This window comes from Canis aureus, chromosome 12, assembly GCF_053574225.1.
Source record: "Canis aureus isolate CA01 chromosome 12, VMU_Caureus_v.1.0, whole genome shotgun sequence".
Lineage (NCBI taxonomy): Eukaryota > Metazoa > Chordata > Mammalia > Carnivora > Canidae > Canis > Canis aureus.
In genome coordinates this window covers 32154130-32175966 of record NC_135622.1, presented here as the reverse complement: position 1 = coordinate 32175966, position 21837 = coordinate 32154130, and the positions used below count along the sequence as shown (strand labels likewise).

The 21837-nt window shown below is 35.6% G+C and overlaps 1 pseudogene; it reads left to right on the top strand.

Annotated features, from left to right (window-relative positions):
- The first annotated feature begins 1346 nt into the window (after window positions 1-1346).
- LOC144324546 (Y-box-binding protein 1 pseudogene) lies at window positions 1347-21364 on the top strand (annotated as a pseudogene).
- The last annotated feature ends 473 nt before the right edge of the window (window positions 21365-21837 follow it).

Sequence of the window (21837 nt, the reverse complement as noted above, 5' to 3'; positions counted from 1 at the left end):
CTACCTTAAATGTATGAAATTTTTACTTCAAATCAAATCTTTTCTAAGGAAAAGGGGGGGGGAGAAAAAACTTAAGTAATGCTATTTGATCACAGAAATAGTACCATCTTTCATGATCCTCAGTGATCTCCAGGAAAATGACATTAGTAAGGGTGATAAAAATGACCATAACTGCCATTTGTACCAAAATAAAACCATTTGCAAAACTTATTTCAGCAGGAGGGTCTACTGGTTGATATTAGGTCTCCTTGTATATTTGTCCTTTGAGAACCTCAGCTGAAGTGATACTTCTGCAATCTGACTACATTTTACCATGCTACTTAAACAGAATATAGTTCAATGTGGCAATGAATTAGGCAGTCTTGGACTCATTCTTGGAAATATTAACATACAATCTGATAGACAAACATGTTTACGATGCCATTTTCCCCTTAAATATTCCTTCTTTTGAAGCACAGATATTCAGGTAATAATTTTAAGCAATTAACCAGATGAGAAACATCATCAGGCGATTTTCCCAAATCATAAACACTGCCCTTCAGAGCTTGGTATCTCTCAGTACTGTTGTTTACAAAAAAATGCTCTGAGATCCCTCAGTGATTTAAATAAAGTCCTTCACTGCTGATTTTGAGGAAACTGAGGACTTGTGAGTGGAAGGGGGCTTCCAACTTTCACCTGTGTATTTTTTATTTTTTACTAGAAAAGTGGGAGTACTTTGCATTTGTCCTCCTCTACTTAAGATTTCTTTTGAAGAAACAGAACTTCTGCCTTAAAAAAGAGAAAAAAAAAAAACTTCATCTGCTTTCCAAAGTTACTGGGTTGTATTTTTTTTTTTTAACTGAACATTGTTTTGAGCTGGAGCCATTGACCTAGTGTGCTTTATTTAAATAACTCAGTTAATTTCATGTATTCTCTAGGGAGTCAGTAAAAATGGAGTGAAATGATACTTTTATTATCATTCTTTTCCACAATATTATGAAATTCATGTTCTCCAGACCTGTCACCACTACTTACCGACACTAGCATTCTTTTCAGAGAGAAAGGGGAGACAGGATAAAAGAGGTGTTTGGTCTGAAGAGAAGTTCACTGTGGCTGGCTGTAACTCCAATTTAATAAGACTGTTTTTGCTATTTGAATTAAGGAAAGAGCCTTTATATCTAGAGCCCTTATCCTAGTAATGTAAATGGTAATGTCTCCAAAAGGTAAAGACGATTCTCAAGTGACATTAGGTAGAGGGTGTAGGATGTGCGAGTGGCAAAAAGAAGAAAAGAAAAAAAGATGATAAGATTCAGAGAATGGATCCTTGAGGAACAAAATGTGAACTCAAGAACAGAGTCAATGAGAAGATGGAGTTTTATGAGCATTTAGCAAAAGGGGAAGTTGGCAGCTTGGTAAAAGATGGCTCCAATAAACGAGAGTCTTGCCACATGGGGGTGGGGGAGGCAATATCTGAGGCTCCTTATTAAAGTGTTGCAGTTCCAATACAATTTGGTTTATGTACTTGGCAAGATATCCAGGACTCTTAAAATTTAAAGAGAAGAACATTGAATGCCATCCAAAATATCAATTCAAAAAAATTTTTAAAAATTTACTTGATCTGTGAAGAAAAATTAGATATTCAGGATATATATATATATATATATATATATATATATATATATTTGGCATCTGTTCTTCTCTCAAGTAATAACTTTGAAGAAAACATAATTCTGTGATAAGCATAATGTGCCAAAGCAAAGCAGAGATTGTCCTTGGAAATTGAGTTTAGGCATCCAGAGAGGATTTTCAGCTTTATAAGGATGTAAGCCATGCAAAATAGACTGTGCTTTCCTTTTCAGAATAGACTCAATTTTATCTGTCCATCTGAGAAGTTTCAGGATTCTTGTATCAGTTGACCCCTACATATCTATACTTGTTTTTATGCATTATTTATGTGCATACATACATACAAGCATACATGCATAAATGTCTCATGCAATGGCCTGGATCTTTTTTTTTTTTTTTTTTTAAGAGACCCACAGAGAGAGGCAGAGATGTAGGAAGAGGGAGAAGCAGGCTCCCTGCTGGGAGCCTGGTGTGAGACTCGATCCCAGGACCCCAGGATCATGACCTGAACCAAAGACAGCCACTCAACCACTGAGCCACCCAAGTGTCCCCAGCCTGGATCTTTTCAAAGATCCAATTGAAATCTATGTGCATTACTGTACAATAATGTACACGTTATTGTAGTTATTGTTATGGAGCACAAAGATATCTCCTAGGACAGCTAGAACCAGTTTTGTATCCTTCCATTCCAAAGATCATCCTAGGTCACCTTCATAGAATAATCTCTCATAGAAAATCTGTCTCTGGGATCCCTGGGTGGCGCAGCGGTTTAGCGCCTGCCTTTGGCCCAGGGCATGATCCTGGAGACCCGGGATCGAGTCCCACGTCGGGCTCCCGGTGCATGGAGCCTGCTTCTCCCTCTGCCTGTGTCTCTGCCTCTCTCTCTCTCTCTCTGTGACTATCATAAATAAATTTAAAAAAAAAATTAAAAAAAAAAAAAAAAAAGAAAATCTGTCTCTTCTTCCACACATCTTCTCTATCTAATCCATTAGAAAGTCCTGAATTTTCTGGTTCCTTTGGAAACACATTCACATAAAAACACACATTTCCCTTGAGGTCCTATAGTGAAAGCCATGATGCTCTGCACAGGTTTGGCACATCATCAAGGTTTTGACTGACAGGCTGGCACTCCAAGTTGGCTGTGCTTCCCAGGCAGTATTGCACAGAAGGGAAGCATGGCTATGGAGCTGATACTATAAAATCATTTTTCTAAGGATGCCTGTAGTGTCGTAGGATGATACGTATTGCACTTGAATTGGCTAAAACATGCCTCTGAAAGTAGTTTTTCTGAATATTTATTTATTTTTGTTTGTTTGTGTTATTGCTGGGGGTGGAGAGGGAATGAACGAAGGGATATGTCTTCTAACAATATTCTGGGAACCCATCATTTCTCTACGAGTATAGCCCTTAGGCATAGAATTTTCCCCAAAAAGATAATTGAAAATGTGATGTTTTTATTTAATCTTTCTGTATCAAAAAGGTCTTCTAAACTAACAAAGAGAAAAATATTCTCAAATGATGCATAAATTGCATCTAATTCATCAAATTATTTCATAACCGACTTTGGGGATGGGGGATCACAATTAAAGGCCTAAGTACTGGAAAAAAATGGGTCTGTAGCTATAGAAAATAACAGTTTTTAATGATACCTTTTTTTGGTATTGGTCTTTAAAGCATACAACATTTTCAATCATCTAAGAAATTAAATGTCAACAAAGTCTTTGGTTTTTCATTAAATCATTTTGCTAATATCTGTAGACCTACCAAAAGCCTCATTTGGAAGCACAAATGGTCTTTTTAATGAATCAGGTCTAGGGAGTATTATTATTTTCCTACATGTAACTTAGGTTCTTCCTTGTGGGGGCTAAAAAATTAATTTTTGTTTTTTAAGATTTTGTAGATCCAATCTCTTTGTTAACTTTCTATATTACTATAGTGTTGTAAGACATATTTATATTTCTTGTATGCACAGAACTTATTCAGAAAGAATGAAGTAATTTGCCTGAGTCATTTCAGGCAGGTTCATGTTATCCATTCTCCTTTATAGGTTCACAGAATAGTAGGTACTTTTCTCTACATCGTCTCATAGTGTGAAATACAGCATTGCCCGCATCTATTAATTCTACAAATATTCTTCTCCAAAGTCAGTCATGATTTGGCACCAAATTAGAGGTTGACTTTTTTTTAAAGTTACCAAGCAGTACAGGAAGGCCAGAGGAATAAAATAAATTGTCAAATCGAAGCGCAGGGTCCTGTGTGATTGAGTTATCTCATTTACTGTGGGCTCCACATTAGCAGCACCCTGTCTGTCATGTTAGTAATTCATCACCAGTGCCTCCCCATCTCCTAGGGCTGGATCAGTCTTGGCTAAATATATAAGTAAATGAGTAAAAATCTATTAGGTATGTATGCAATCTACAGAGAAAGTACTGTGAACAGTTTAAAGGACATAAATACCTTGACTCTTAAACTCAGCCATCAATTGGCTTGGAGCACAGGTTAGGTAAAGGGCTGTTGCTCCTTCTTTTGGCATTGAAAATTAACACTTTAAGTTTTAAGGGGAGATATAATACTATATATAGTCTTACTACTCCAAATCATCTTTTTTTGTATTTTTCAATACTTTGCTCCTTTCCAACATCCTTCCCAAGCCAAAAACCTTAGAATGATCTGTGATTCTTCTTTTTTTCCCTACCTACAATTGATTCATAAACAAATTCTATTGGATCCAATTTCAAAATATGTCTAGAATCAGATGTTCTGCTGGCACACTAATCCAAGCAATCATTCTTTCTTTCCTAGATTATTGCAAGAGTCTTGATTTATTCTGTTATTACCCTTGCTATATTCCTGTCTATTCTCACCTAGTAACTAGTGATCCATTTAAAAGGTAAGTCAGATCATGTCCATCCAGTATCTTCCTATTAGACTCAGAGTAAAAGCCCAGATCCTTCTACATGGCCTGCAAGGTCTTCCACTCTCTCCTTCATCTCCTCTCTACCTATATTGTTCACACTTGTGCACACTGATCCAGTCATGTTGGCATCATGATGGTCTTCAAACACCCCAGGCATGCTCCTACTTAATAGGCTTTGTTCTCTTTGTTCCCTCTCCATAGAAGCCCTTCACACAGACATCTGTTTGGCTTTCTCTTCCACCTCCTTCCACTCAAATCTCACTTTCTCTCTGTGGGTTATACTATCTACTCTATTCAGTGTTGCAAATGGCTTCCCTCATTCCCTTTTCCTCCACAATTCTGAATCTCTTTATCCTGTTTGCTCCCTAGTTTCTGTAATGCTTACCATTCTTAAATATAATATATAATTCAAACTTTAATGTTTATTACTTCTTTTCTGACTCTCACATCAGGTTATCTTCTCCAGGACAAGGATCTTTGTCTATTTTGCTCATCTGGTATCCTCACAATTTAAAATAATATTTGGAACCTAGTACACACTCAATGAATATTTGTTGAATAAGTGAATAGCAGGGATTTCTCTATCCCTATTCACCTCTACTACAGAAGAAATACACAAATGGCAAGAGACTTGGTACAGGATGAACATGACTGGTATTCTATCATTTTAGGCATACGAATCACCTTCAAATACACAGGGGCATATACTATTGAGAACTCAGTGCATGTTTTACATTTACCTAGATCATAGGTTTCTACAAAAGAAACACATATTTGATTCTCTACCTCCAACGTAGCCTTTTGGTTGTAATGGGTTAATGAACAAATCTAATTTGTATTACTTAATTAGAAAAATTACAACTCTTCATGTGGCTTTATGACATTATTCACAAATAATGCATTAGAATCACCTGAAGGGCATGTGATAACAGTGAATTCTGGGAATTCATCTGTCAGAGTTTCTGATTCAGAAGGTCAAAATTGGACCATAGAATCTGCATTTCCAACAGATTCCCAGGTGATGCTAATGCTGCTGCACCGCACTGCTTTATGGTAATGGTTCACAACCCTGGCTACACATTAAAGTCATCTAAAATTTTATTAATTAAAAAAATGTATACGTTGATGACTAGGCACTGAACCCATAGATTTATATTTAACCAACTTAGTGTAAAGCATAGTCAATTTTATTAAAATGTCCATCCCCTGAAAGATCACTATTTTAGAACTATCAAAAATTAGTTTTAAATGTAACTTTTTGATCACAGAAATACTATTCAAAGTCAACAGGCTCTTTGCAGTGAGAAGTGCATTGTATCAGTCAATCTTCTTTCCTTCTAGCACAATTTTTAGACTTTGAGAATATATTTCTTCTACCATAATTTTTGGACTTTAATTTGAGAAAATAAACCAGGGCATTATCTTCTTTTCAGTTCCTATCACTATTCTAACTTATAATAGATAAGACTGGAACGGAAAATGCAAACTTACAAATCCTAGTATATTCTCTTTAGGATTCAATGACCTTTTGGGCAAATGTTGCTTTTGTTCTTTCCTTTGTATTAATAATTTCAATTAATAACTCCGGGAAGACTAGCATCTCCCTCTTGATTTTCTATTCCCTTAGTCCACAGTTTTTAATGTTCCTCACAAGGTAAAAGGTTGGAGAGCATATTGTAACCACTTTACAGATTCCATAGTTCCACTGCAACCCAGAGATTATCAGTGTTGAAAACTGATGCAACCCTGTCCAACACATTTGCATTCTGTGGCTCACAGATGAATTTGCCAGCTCAGATACCAGTAGAGAATACTGAAGAATGGCATGGTATTCTGTCCTCTGAAAATTACAGTTCTGGATTACACTGACATGCTCAAACATTTCATTTAAAATAGACCCACTCTGTCAATGTGGTTGGGTCAGGTAGGGCTTGCAAGCCTAAATAGCATAGTCTGCTAGAAAGAGTTCTCATTCAAGAACATATAGAGCCTGCTGTCACCTTTCAAGATAAATTTTAGTTTGAAGTTCTTTTCCTGCAAAAAATATCCATCTGGAACATTTCAATCTATGACAGAAGTTCTAATAAGGTAGAACCTAAAAGAGGAAGAAATCTGGATTCCTTTTTCTCAAGATGCTCATTGGCCCCACATATATTTTTACCTACACTCCAGCTATCATCTCTGTATATGAGGGAAATTTCAGAATAAGAGCTATGGGTAGCCCCAAAAGTTACTGTTATGTTCCTTTTCACAAGACAATGAGCCCTACTAAAATACTCTCCATTGGCATTACTAATTGTGGTCATTCAAATCATTATTTTTCTAATAATAATAATTTAGTCTAGGTTGATAAAATACCTATATCATACAGTCATAAAAGTGCTGGCATTTAAAAAAAAATCTTCTTTTAAGGGAATTTGATTTTTGAGCTAGAACTTTCTTCTCCAAACATCCCAAGGAAAGAGACTATGTTTTATTCATTTGATATTTACATTCGCTCTCCTAGTCTAGCATACCATGTGGAAAGCACTGATTGAATGTTAAATTGAATTAAATTCCTCCCATTCATTCTATTTCTACTTACACAAAATATGTCTCTCTAGTGTTTCTATCCTTCTCATTGGAGATACATAAAATAAATATAATAATTCTCAAACATGGAAATTTTTCAAATGTTTGATGGCAGCTATTTTGTTCCTATCCTCTTGGTGTTCTTTACTCCAAACTAGACATCTTTAATTCCTTTAAGTGTTTTCATACATTAGGGAATCAACAATTCTTACTGCCTCATCACTTGGTCTTAGATCAGCTAAAGTCTGTGAATACCTGGGAAAATCACAGACAGGTTTCAGGAATGCTATAAGCCTTCTGAAATTGTATATATAATTCTGTGCATATGTATTTTTTTTCTGGGGAGATATCTATAGCTTCTTTTAGATTCCTAATGAAATATTATCTGATTTCCCAAAGATTAAGAGTCACTGATTGAAAAGTTACCCAGTTTGTCACTGTTGATCTTAAAATGTGGTTCCCAAACTTGCTTGTACTGAATGCTGCATGTAGTACAACCAGAGAGCACAGAGGAGGTGGTATTTCTCTTGTCAAGACACTATTTTTCTATCAGTGCAACTCAAGCTTCCAGTTACCTCTAATTGTCATTTGATATTCTTGGTTAACATTAAATTTATTTGTAAATAAAACTACTAATTCTCGGGATCCCTGGGTGGCTCAGCGGTTTGGTGCCTGCCTTTGGCCCAGGGAGCGATCCTGAAGACCCAGGATCGAATCCCACGTCGGGCTCCCGGTGCATGGAGCCTGCTTCTCCCTCTGCCTGTGTCTCTGCCCCTCTCTCTCTCTCTCTCTCTCTCTCTGTCTCTGTGACTATCATAGATAAATAAAAATTAAAAAAAAGAAACAGCTCTTAAAAAAAAATAAAACTACTAATTCTCTTGCCAGCATACACATGGACACACACATATACAAAACTATAAGTAATCATTTTCAAGTTGGTTCCTACTGCTACTTTTACATATCTTTTAGTGTGAAATACATATTCTACATTTACACCTGTCAAAATTCATCATGCTAAGTTTGCTTTTCATAGTTATAGACATTTTCTTGCATCTTATTTTTTACATTAATTAACCTTTCTAGTCATTTATAAATTCAATAACCATGTCTTCTCTCTTATCTTCCAAGTTGTTGATAAAACTGTTGACAGCTATGTACCACTCCATGGAACACATCCTTTCCATTGCTATGAATCCATTAAGATCCACACTCTTTGGAAGTTTTTCAGTGGAGTATATTGCTACAACAATAAATAACTTCCCAGTATTTTAGAAGAGATACCATGAAAGATTTCGCTAGTGCCTAAATAAAATTAAAGGCTTACTCTATCAACAACATGCAATTTGCTAATCCTGTCACCACAGAAAATAAGGTTAGTTTAGACAAAACCCTACTGAATGCAGTATAATTAGTTGACATTCAGTTACTGACTTTTCCTTTTCAAATTTTTGGTTGATGATTCTAGAACATCATCATTTTGAAATAATCACTGAAAGAAGATCATCATGCATAACAATACATTAGTCCATAATAACTGCATGCCTAAAAGTGAACATTCTACAATAGTCTAAGGTTTAGGAATTTTTACCTTTTAAAATAGATTATCATCAGAAATTGGTTTTTAAAGCTACAAATTTGCTCTATGATACAGAAACAAGCATTTCAAGAAGAATGATAAAAACTGACCCACCTTGGTATAAGAGCTTATTGTCATTCTTCCAATGACAGAGTGATGGTTCTTCATAATAAACACTGGGACACATATTATGGTGACCATAGCACAATGTATAGATTGTCAAATCACTATGGTGTGCACTTGAAATGAATATAACATCGTATGTCAGACATACTTCAATAAAACAAAACAAAGCAAAACAAAAAACACTTTAATACATGCTCCTTATATTAATATAGAGATATTAAATTATTTATGCAAAATTAAACATCATGATTTTATGGTATTTTCTTTAAAAAGAACATTTTTTTCCCTTGGTTGAATGGTGCATGACTGGAATAAATAATGATGTAGCAAAAAAGAAGTACTTATGGATTATAGACAAGTCAAATATTTTAATTTATTTTAATATCACATATGGTCAAAAATAACATTTATAAAACTTCAAGAATTATATATAAATTACAGATGCCTTATTCATTTTAATAACACATACTTTATGACCTATTGATTTATTCTATGAACAACTTATTTATCTACAAATGTCAATACTTTTCTAGAACTAAATATAAATTAAGAGTACAGTTTGAATTTTGGGCTATGGTGCAAGTGAAATAAGTGTAAATAAATAATTTAATTAATAAGAGAAAATATGAAGCAAAATGGAACACATAATTGCAAAATGCCTATTATTTATTTAAAAATCACTATGTCGCATCAAGATAATTTTTCCACATTTTAGAAATATAAAAGCACACAAAAACAAAATTTTAAGTAATAAAATAAAATCATTCTTGAATATGTTTTCTAATCAGTTTTTAAGGTTTATAAAATATGTTTATAATAAAAAATACACTTAATTGTTGCAGAAAAGAAAGCATGAATCACTTGAAGAATAACCTTGGTCCTGAATAATATGTGATTTTATTTGCTGAGATAAAAAACATACTTCAGAATAAAAGGTCTGTCACCCAGGTTCCTAGCAGAGGTGAGAGCTAGATGTACTAAGAAAATAGGAAATAAATCATATTAGCTTAATCACATACAATATGCTTCATATATTTAAAATGTGAGAAATTATTTGAAAAACTGGAAAAGTTATTTGAAAGTTTGGAAAAGCTAAGGCATGTTTTTAGATCAAATGATGTCTAAAGATCTATCAAGCAAAAAATGAACTTTTGAACCTGAAATTGGTGAGTTCTTGATGCATCAGTTCAAATGAAACTGACATCTTTCTCAAATCATGCCCATCAATACGTGAATGCCTGCCTGCATGTTCCCAAGCACATGTGCCCTGGCCACCTGAAGAATGACTAAAATGTTTCTGTTAACATCAAATGCCCTTCCTCTTCCTATACTTTGCCTATAGCTGTCAGAGATGATTCATATTCATCAGTCATTGAGTCCTGCCATTCTATTAAGAATGGAATGGAATGTCTCTCTTTGGGTTTTGAATTCTGAGTTCAGAGGTTTATTTATTCATAATAATTGAAATGTAGAGAACAAAGAAATAACATATCATCCCGCTGTATAAAAGATGAGGATCTTCTACTTTTGGTTTCACTACTGTTCCTTCTTCTTTGGAGATGAGATGTAGCAAAAGAGACTATGAAGGGCATATTTGAATAACCTGTGTATTTTTTAAAAAAATTATTTTTAAAAATAAAAATTTTAATTTTTTTAAATTTTTTTAAAATAAAAAAAAATTTATTTATTCATGAGAGACACAGAGAGAGAGAGAGAGAGAGAGAGAGGCAGAGACACAGGCAGATGGAGAAGAAGGCTCCATGCAGGGAGCCCAATGCGGGACACGATCCCAGGACTCTGGATCAGGCCCTGGGCCGAAAGGAGGCACTCAACCACTGAGCCACACAGGTGTCCCAAATAACCTGTGTATTGAGAACAAGAGGCTTGGCTGCCCATTACCAGTAGCACACTTGTATAAATAATTTGTCGTGCAAATCCTGTGGCATACTACTAAAGAATGAACTAATGTTATGCTCAACAGTATAGATAAATATCACAGAAAGATGAGAAAAAGATGATGGTCACACAAAATATATATGGTATATGATTTTTTTTTCTATATGAAGTCCAAGAACTGGCAAAATCAATCTATTGTGATCGACTGGAGAGAATACTGGTTATCTTGACTGTGCAGGGTATTCACTAAGATGGGGCATGATGAGAACTTTTGAAAAGTTTTGTATCTTAATCTGGCTGGTGGTTACTTGAGTACATATACATATTTAGAGCTCCTAGACCTGTAGTTTACTATATTATCTTTAATAAAACATTTTTTTTAAAGGATCCTATTTATTTATTCATGAGAGAGAGAGAGAGAGGCAGAGACATGGGCAGAGGGAGAAGCAGGCTTCTTGCAAGGAGCCTGATGTGGGACTTGATCCTGGGGCCTGGGATCATACCCAGGACCAAAGGCAGATGCTTAACCTCTGAGCCACCCAGGCATCCCAATAAAACATTTTAAAAACAATATTATTAATATGGAGCAATTAAATATAAATCTGCATCTATTGCATGTGGGTATAAATAAATCTTAAGTTTTTTCTTTTTTTTTTTTTTTTTAGCTATTCTAGCTACTTTGCTTTCATCTAATATAACTCTTATTTATAGTTCCTCTCTTATATCCCAACTATTTTATCTAATTTTTATTCCACTTTTAATTTAAGCCATGTTTTAATATTTTGTAACCCAATTTAAATAACTTTCTTAAACAAGTATATCTTAATTTTTTTTTTTGACTAGAATACTAAATTAGTTTACTTAAAATAAATTCTATGAAGATTCTGGGTTAAGACTTCAGAAACAGGGTTTAGAAGCCAAATCTTACAAAGTCCTTTATTTACACACAAGATTATGATAAAATACAAAAACTGCTACCTTTGAGTGGTGTACTTGAGTACTCCACTGGTGGAAGGTCAAGAAAGACACTGATGCTTTCAAAATATATAAATAACAAAGAGTTATAAAATTCTTGGTTGGTGCATAGAATTTCATAGAAATTATTATAATCACTTTGATTTTGTCCCATTTATTCAAAATGTTGAACAATGTATTAATAAGCTATGGATCCTAAACCATCTTCTCTCATTACAATATTTACTCTGAAAAGATTCTGGCATAAGTGAAATAAAATTTCGAATAGGGTATTAGAAACATTTCCAAATATGATATTTTGAATTAAGTAGAATTAATAGTACTTAAAATAAGTAGATATTTGTATTTTTATTGACTAAATCACACAGATTAAGTTTTCTTTTTTTTTCTTTTAAACAAACTTTTTACCTTAGGAAAGATTTATGTGTTTATTTATTTATGTGTTTATTTATGTATATATTTATTTATTTATAGAGAGGGAGAGAAGAGCAGACAGAGACATGGAGGGAGAAGGAGCTCCACACCCAGTGCAGAACCTGACTTGGGGCTCAATCTCACAACCCTGAGATCATGACCTGAGCTGAAATCAAGAGTCAGACACCCTTAATCCACTGAGCCACTCATCCCCCCCCCAGAGAAGATTTTATTTTTTAACATTTTATTTATTTATTTTTAAGATTTTATTTATTTTTTTGACACAGAAAGAGAGAGAGCACAAGCAGGGGGAGTGGCAGGCAGAGAGAGAAGAAGAAGCAGGGAGATGCAGAACTCAGGGAAGGTTTTAAAATCATAAATATTCCACCTGTCTTAACAGAGCTACTCTCTGAGTTAGCAGCATCTTCTGATTAGAAATCTATACATTTAAACAAAAGTAAGGATAGTTACACAGTGGAAGCTACTGGCGCTGCTTCCCTCCCCAAATTTTAACATACATTTTTAAAGTTTGAGGGGTATCAGGATACAAGTGGAGTTGAGCAAATCTCTCATTCTGAATAAAGTTAAATAAACATTGGCTTTTTAAATCTTCTGTTTTCTTTTCCAGTCAACATGCCAACACCAGTAAAGATCTCTCTCTCAAATCGTTCTTTGGGTAACTTTCAAAATCAAAGATTAAATATCTTCTAAAATCTTTTGTCTTCAAATATTATAAATAAAGATTTTTAAAAGTCCATCTATGCTACTGAATTTTAATTGCAGCTTTTGTGAGAATATTTCTCCTATTCTTCTTTATTGAAAATGGACTGCTTTTACTTTGGCAGTTAAATTAGTTTTCTTTTCATTTCTTTTTTTTTCACTTCCCCTTAAAAATTGTTTCCATTGAAAATGCTTTCCACCTCCCAAAAAGCCAATGTATGAATGCACAAATCTGTGCCTCACAAACTGGTTGTAGGTGGGGAACTTATTATATTAAAAATGTCTACCTTTTAGTGACATGCTGGTGTCATTATTTATAGTAATAATAGGTTCTAAATGACACCTTCCATTGCTAGTTTAATTACAGATCTTAGAAGGTACCATAGAGATAATTTAGTTTAATAGTTACAAACACTGAAAAATGTATTTCTATGTCCATTTTCTCTTTAAAAACAAAACAAAACAAAACACCAAGCCCGGTCTAGAAATATATAATATTAGTACTTTCTGGTTTTCTGTTGAATGGGAGTGAGATAGGGGTGAGGGATAGGTAGACAGACATTTTCCCAGTCACTCTCCATTCTGATCCCTAGGGGTCTCTGAGGTAAATCCGTTGAAGCTTCAATTGAAAGTGTCAGATCTAGTCAATCCACTTCATTGAAAAATATAAAATAGATTCAGAAAGGGGAAATAATTCACAGAAGTCAACACATGGGTCAGTGGAAATAAATACATTAGTCTGATCTACTGAATCATTTAACTATCTTGCCTTGACTAGTGTGGCTTATACTCTGCTTAAGAAGTTAAGTCACAAAAGAAAGCTTAAGTGCAGCTCATTTATGGGAACTCCTGTAATATCTGAGCTCTTTTTCCAGTTCTCTTTCTGCAAAACTGGCAAAAATTGGTATTAGGTAGATTTATTTATTTATTTATTATTAGGTAGATTTCAAAATGTAAATATAACTGGCCACACTAAAGGTAACACTGAATAGTTCCACTTTGGGTTCTTATAGCTTTGATTAACTTTCCCATAAAAATAATCTGCTCTTTCACTCAATCCATCATAAGGATTCACTTTGGAAAAACTTCTCTTCTAAAAACAAAGGAATGTTGGGTGCCTAAGTGGTGCAATTGGTCCACCTCTTGGTTTAGGCTCAGGTCATCATCTTGGGTCATGAGATGGAGCCCTGAATAAGGGGCTCTGCACTCAGCGGGAAGTCTGCTTCAGATTCTCTCTCTCTCCCTCTGCCCCTCCCACTCATGCTCTCTCTCACTCTCAAATGAATAAATAAATCTTTAAAAACAAAGGAATGCTATCTTATGTTGAATGTGAAATAAAACTGTTCTGAGATTCCAAGGTCCATTATTCAGTTGGTTGTTGGACAGGAAAAAAACAAGGGAAGCAGGGTCAGGGAGAAGTATAAAATTTTTTTCAATTACAATTTTTGGCTTTCAATAAGTATTCTTGATTTGTTCTTGTTTTTCCTATTTCTCAAAATTGAATGAATCCCAGCAACTGGCTTGCTTGCTTCCACTGGAGGCTTCAGGTATGATTTTCAGGTTTACTGAAATGGAAAGCTTGAGAAAATCATCAGGAAATGCCTTTCTGCTGGTTTAGCATTAGCTATAACAAATGGACTCACAGAATTTTCTCAGTCTTTAGTTTTCTCATTATGTATTCTGGTTGCTAAGGAAAACATGCTTGTTTTTAATATAACCAACAGGAAAATTATCAGAAATATATTTTAAAAAGGTAGTTTTTTTTAAAAAGTATATTGATGCTGCCAGTTTGTCAAAAATCATGCCATATATATCAGTCATCCTCATTTCTGAATTGCTTATGTTCTAATACATTTGATAATTGCAATTTATAAACAGATATGTGTTTTCATAGGGTCTGAATGAAGTCATAGTCATTTATCAAGGCAAGTCAATAACCCCTGTTTAAATATCATTAAAATATTATATATTTACAATGAACAACCAGAGGAAGTATTATGATTTTAAATGAATAATGCTTCCATATTGAATTTTAATGACTTACTACTCTGTTGTTTTTTAAAAAATATTCAAATTTAATTAATTAACATATATTATTGGTTTCACAAGCAGAGGTCAGTGATTCATCAGTCTTATATAATACCCAGGGCTCATTACATCACATCCTTAAGGTTCATCACCCAGTAACCCTATCCCACACTCCCCTCCAGAGACCCTTAGTTTATTTCCTATGATTAAGAGTCTCTTATGGTTTGTCTCCCTCTCTGATTTCTTCTTGTTTTACTTTTCCCTCCCTTATCCTATGACACTCTGTTTTGTTTCTTAAATTCCACATATGTATGAGATTAAATGGTAATTATCTTTCTCTGATTGACTTATCTCTCTTAGCATTAGACTCTCTAGTTCCATCCATGTCACTGCAAATGGTAAGATTTCTTTTTTTTCTTTGATGGCTGAGTAGTAGTCCATTGTGTGTATATATATCATATATATGATATCTTCTTTATCCATTCATCTGTCAATGGAGGGCAGCCTGGGTGGCTCAGCGGTTTAGTGTAACCTTCAGCCCGGGGCCTGATCCTGGAGACCTGGGATCCAGTCCTGCATCAGGCTCCCTGCATGGAGCTTGCTTCTCCCTCTGCCTGTGTCTCTTCCTCTCTCTCTCTCTCTCTGTTTCATAATTAAAAAAAAAAAAAAAAAAAGGGTCTCATCTGTCAATGGACATTTGGGCTCTTTCCATAGTTTGGCTATTGTGGACAATGCAGTTATAAACATTGGGGTGCAGGTGCCCCTTCAGATCACTCCATTTGTATCTTTGGGGTAAGTACCCAGTGCAATGGCTAGATCATAGGGTAGCTCTATTTTCAACCTTTTGAGGAACATCCATACTGTTTTACAGAGTGGCTGCACCAGCTTGCATTCCTACCAACGGTGTAAGGGGGTTCCCCTTTCTCTAATGCTCACCAACATCTGTCATTTCTTGACTTATTACTTTTAGCCATTCTGACTGATGTGAGGTGGAATCTTATTGTATTTTCGGTTTGTATTTCCTGACCCCAAGTGATGTTGAGCATTTTTTTTTCATGTGTCTGTTGGCCATTTGTATATCTTCTTTGGTAAAATGTCTGTTCATGTCTTCTGCCCATTTCCTGAGCAGATTATTTATTCTTCAGGTGTTGAGTATGATAAGCTCTTTATAGATTTTGGATACTAGTCCTTTATCTGATGTGTCATTTGCAAATATCTTCTCCTATTCTGTAGATTGTCTTTCAAGTTTTATCAATGTTTCCTTTGCTGTGCAAAAGCTTTTTATCTTGATAAAGTCCCAATAGTTCATTTTTGCCTTTGTTTCTCTTGGAGAAACATGCCTAGTAAGAAGTTGCTGTGTTCAAGGTCAAAGAAGTTGCTGCCTGTGTTTTCCACTAGAATTTTGATGGATTTCTCTCTCACATTTAGGTCTTTCATATGTTTTGAGTCAATTTTTTGTGTATGGTGTGTGGAAATGGTGTGTGGAAATGGTCCAGTTTCATTCTTCTGCATGTGGCTGTCCAATGTTCCCAACACCATTTGTTGACAAGACTTTTTTTCCATTGGATATTCTTTTTTTTTTTTTTTTTAAAGATTTTATTTATTCATTTGAAAAAGAGACAGAGAGAGGGAAAGCAGGGGGAGTGGCAGGCAGATGGAGAGGGAGATACAGGCTCCCCTTGAACAGGGAGCCCAATGCTGAGACTCAATCCCAGGACTCTGGGATCATGACCTGATCTGGTCAGACACTTAACTGACTGAACCACCCAGGGGCCCTTCCACTGAGTATTCTTTCCTGCTTTGTTGAAGATTGGCTGACCATAAAGTTGAGGGTCTATTTCTGGGTTCTCTATTCTGTTCCATTGATCTATGTGTCTGTTTTTGTGCCAGTACCACACTGTCTTGATTATTATAGCTTTCTAATAGAGCTTGAAGTGTGGATCTGTGATACCACCAGTTTTGGTTTTCTTTTTCAAAAATCCTTTGGCTATTTGGGGTCTTTTCTGGTTCCATACAAATTTTAGGATTATTTATTCCAACTCTGTGAAATAAATTGATGGTATTTTGATAGGGATTGCTTGAATGTATAGATTATTCTAGGTAGTGTAGACATTTAGCATTCTTCCAGTCCATGTGCATGGAATGTTTTTCCATTTCTTTGTGTCTTCCTCAATTTCTTTCATGAGAGTTATAGTTTTCTGAGTACAGATCTTTTGCCTTTGGTTAAGTTTATTCCTTAGTACCTTATGTTTTTCGGTGTAATTATAAATAGGATTGACTCTTTAATTTCTCTTTCTTCTGTCTCATTGTTAGTGTAATAGACATGGAACTTTTTTCTGTGCTTTGATTTTATATCCTGCCGTTTTGCTCAATTCCTGTATGAATTCTAGCAATTTTGGGGTCCGTTCTTTGGGTTTTCCATATACAGTATCATGTCATCTGCAAAGAGTGAGAGTTTAACTTCTTCTTTGTCTATTTGGATGCCTTTTATTTCTTTTTCTGTCAGATTGCTGAGGCTAGGACTTCTAGTATTATCTTGAACAGCATTGGTGATAGTGGACATCCCTGTCATGTTCTTGACCTTAGGGGAAAAGCTCTCAGTTTGTCCCCATTGAGAATGACATTCGCTATGGGCTTTTTGGAGCTTGCTTTTATGATACTGAGGTATGTTCCCTCTATCCCTAAACTGTGAAAAGTTTTAATCAAGAAAAGATGTACTTTGTCAAATGCTTTTTATACATCTATTCAGAGGATCATATGGTTCTTGTCCTTTCTTTCATTAATGTAGTGTATCACATTGGTTGATTTGTGGATGTTAAACCACTCCTGCAGCCCAGGAAAAAATCTCATTTGGTCATGATGAATAATCCCTTTAATATACTGTTGGATCCTATTGGCTAGTATTTTGGTGAGAATTTCGGCATCCATGTTCATGAAGGATATTGGTAATTCTCCTTTTTGGTGGGGTCTTGGTCTGGTTTTGGGATCAAGGTAATGCTAGCTGCATAGAAAAAGTTTGGAAGTTTTACTTCCATTTCTATTTTTTCTTCTTTAAACGTTTGATAGAATTCCTCTAGGAAGCCATCTTGCCCTGGACTCTTGTTTGTTAGGAGGTTTTTAATTACTGATTCAGTTTCCTTGATGGTTATGGGTCTGTAGAGGTTTTCTTTTTCATCCTGTTTCAGTTTTGATAGTTTTACACATGTCTAGGAGTGCATTCATTTCTTCCAGATTGTCTAATTTGTTGCTCATATGTCTTATAATTGTACTTCTCAGTGTTGTTTGTGATCTCTCCTTTTTCATTCATGATTTTATTTATTTGGATCCTTTCTCTTTTCTTTTTAATAAGCTTGGCTAGCAGTTTATCAATCTTAATTCTTTCAAAGAACCAGTTCTTAGCTTCATTGATCTGTTCTACTGTTCTTTTGGTTTCTATTTCTTCTCTAATCTTTATTATTTCTCTTCTGATGGGTTTAAGCTTTATTTGCTCTCCTTTCTCCAGCTCTTTTAGGTGTAAGGTTAATTTGTGTATTTGAGACTTTTCTTGTTTCTTGAGAAAGGCTGGTATTGCTATATATTTCCCTCTTAGGATTGCCTTTGCTGCATCTGAAAAGTTTTGAACAGTTATGTTTTCATTTTCATTTGTTTCCAAGAAATTTTTAATTCTTCTTTAATTTCCTGGTTTATTCATTCATTCTTTTACTAGGATGTTCTTTAGCCTCCATGGATTTGAGGTCTTTCCAAATTTCCTCTTGTGATTGAGTTCCAGTTTCAAAGCATTATGATCTGAAAATATGCACGGAATGATCTCAATCTTTCGGTACCTGTTGAGACCTTATTTGTGACCCAGAATGTATCTTTGCCCCAGGTGGAGTTGTACTGTCCTTGTCAGGAGGCCAGGCTAACTAATCTGCTCCAGATTGCTCTAGGTGGCTATTCCCTGAAGGCTTTCCACACCACTTTAGATGAGAGTGAAAATGGCAGCCTCCCAATCTCCAGCCCCAGTGGTCAAGAGCTAGGGGCCCAACTCTTCAGTGCACCCATAAGGAAAAGCAGTCAATCACTCCTGTCTTCCTGGTTTCCATCGGCACTCCATGCTTACCCAGCAAGTACTTTTGAGTTGAGATGTTAACAACATACCTACTTTGTGGAAATTTAATGAAATATCTTTCCTTTTTCTGAACTTCTGCAAATCTTTGGTTGATTGATACAAATTAGTATTCACTTTATGGGAAAGAATAATTTATATGTAAAATCTACATCATTTCTTTTCTGATCATACCAACAATGATTAGAATACCATAGCATAACTATGTAGCATCAAATGATCATAGACATACTTCAGAGGTATTGTGGATTTAGTTCCAGACCACTGCAATAAAGCAAATGTCACAATAAACCAAGTCAAGGGAATTTGTGTTGGTTTCCCAATGCATACAAAAGTTATGTGTACACTCTATTATAGCCTATTACATGTGCAGTAGCATTGTCTAAATAACACTATACATACCTTAATTAAAGAATACTTCATTACTATCAAATGATAACCAACAGTTGAGCTTTCAGTGAGTCATAGTCACTGATTATGGATCACTATAATATAATAATAATTTAAAAGTTTGAAATACTATGAGAATTATTAGACACAGAGATAGGAAGTGAGCACATGATGTTGCACAAATGGCAGCAATAGATTGCTCCAGGCATGTTTGCCACAAACCTTCAATTCTTATAAAATGCAGGGTCTGGGAAGTGCAATAAAGCAAAGTACAATAAAATGAGGATGTCAGTATACACACAAATAAACATGTGTTTGAACAGCACCTATTGGTTCATAGTAAAGAAGTTGTCATCTGTGAAAAATATGTAAATTAGTCTTTTTAAGTTTTGTGATTGAGAACACAGAATTGAAAAATTATTGCAGAAAACTTGTAAAATCCAAACAATACATTTTGGGTCCTCTAGGTTTTGACACACTCTAGTCTAATCTTGCTGAAATCTTAAATCCCTATGATTTTTTAATAGCTTTATTGCAATAAAATGTATATCCAACAAACTGCACCTGCTTAAAGAGTACATTTCCATGAGTTTTAAGAGATGTATATGCCTGAGAAACCACCACCAGAAAGTACAAAAGTTGTTTCTATCAACTCCAGAAGTGTCCTTATACCCCTTTGCACTCCATCCCAACCCCTCCCCGCCCCCCCTGCCATGTCCTAGATAATTACTGGTCTGCTTTCTATCACTATGGGTCAGTTTACATTTTAGAATTTTATTCGGTCGGAACCTTCAGTACATACTATTTTGTGTCTGATTTCTTTTACTAAGAATAATGACTTTGATTTTCATCTATGCTGCTGTGTGCATTACTAGTTTGTTCCTTTTTCTTTGCTGTAGACTTTGAATCTGTGATTTTATCTCTGTTATATATCTAATAACACTAGAGCTTGAGAATCTCTATGTTTGATGGGTGGCTCCTTGACAGATGACCTAGAGACATACAGTTCCATTGGTAGCAGGAGCAGTGAATGGACCCTGGAGAACCCAGAGCAGCTCCACCACCACCACTGGCAGTTACCATCACACCCCAGGAGGAGGGGCCCCTACTGTAGCTGGCCCCAGTCACCCTCCCCACAAACCTGAGCAGCAAGGACTAGAGCCAGCAGCCCCTGCAGCCCCTGCCCTCAGTACTGCCGACACCAAGCCCAGCATGGTGGCAGCAGTGCAGGGAGCAACAGCCTGGTGGCCTTACATCGCTGGTGCCTGCCCACTGTAACAAGAGGATCATCACAAGGATGGTTTGAGAACAGTCAAATGGTTCAGTGTAAGCAACGGACATGGTTTCATCAACAGGACTGACACCAAGTAAGTTGTATTTGTACACAAGACTGCCATAAAGAATAACCCCAGGAAGTACCTTGGCAGTGTAGGAGATAGGGAGAGGTGGAGTTTGATGTTGTTGAAGGAGAAGAGGATGTGGAGGCAGCTTATGTGACAAACCCTGGTGGAGCTCCAGTGCAAGGCAGTATATAAATGCAGCTCACCTGTAACTATTACAGACACTTTCCATATGACAGGGATCCTCCACCTGATTCCAAGCAGAATTACTAGAAGAGTTAGGCTTGGACCACATTCCTCCAACCCTCCTGTGTGGGGAGAGTTGATGGTGGGAGCTGGCAATCAGGGTGCAGGAGAATAAGGTAAGCCAGTGAAACAATATATATCTGGGTACAAATCATGATTCCACAGAGGCTCTCCTAGCCGACAACAGCCTAGGGAGGACAGCAATAAGGAAGAGAAGAAAAATCAAGGAAATGAGACCCAAGGTTAGCAGCCACCTCAATGTAGATACTGCGTCAACTTCAATTACCTGAACAGATGCCCAGAAAGCCCTAAAGCACAACATAGCTAAGAGACAGAAGCAGCAAGCAGATCCACCAGCTGAGAATTCACCAGCTTCCAGGCTGAGCAGGGTGGGGCTTAGTAAATGCCATTTTACCATCTCTACCATCTTCTGGTTTAGTCATCCAACATGAAGAAATGACTATGAAATTCCAGCAATATGAAATGAACAAAAGATTGGAGCTAAAGATCTTAAGTGCTTACGTTTTGCCCATTGACCAGAAAAATAGAACTATCTGCATTATCTGTGTAGCATAGGCTTTTATTATTTTTACCTAAAGACATCTCTTTTTGGTAATGACAAATGTGGTTGTTTTTTTGTTTTGTTTTTCAATACACCTTCAAAGGTGTTTTAATGGTTTTATAGCCCGTCAAGTTGAGATTTTTAAGAACCTCATTTTTCATTTATAATGGAAGTTTACAATTTGATTTTTTTCAAAAAAGTCAACAAACAGCAAGCACCTGTGAATAAAGGTCTTATATAATTGTCAAAAAGAAAGAAAAAAAAAATGAGCCAATAACTGTTGTGTTAAGAGAGAGAGGTCCACAGAAACCTTTCATTTTAATCTTGCTAAATCATCAGATATCGTAGGGGATTATTCTAATC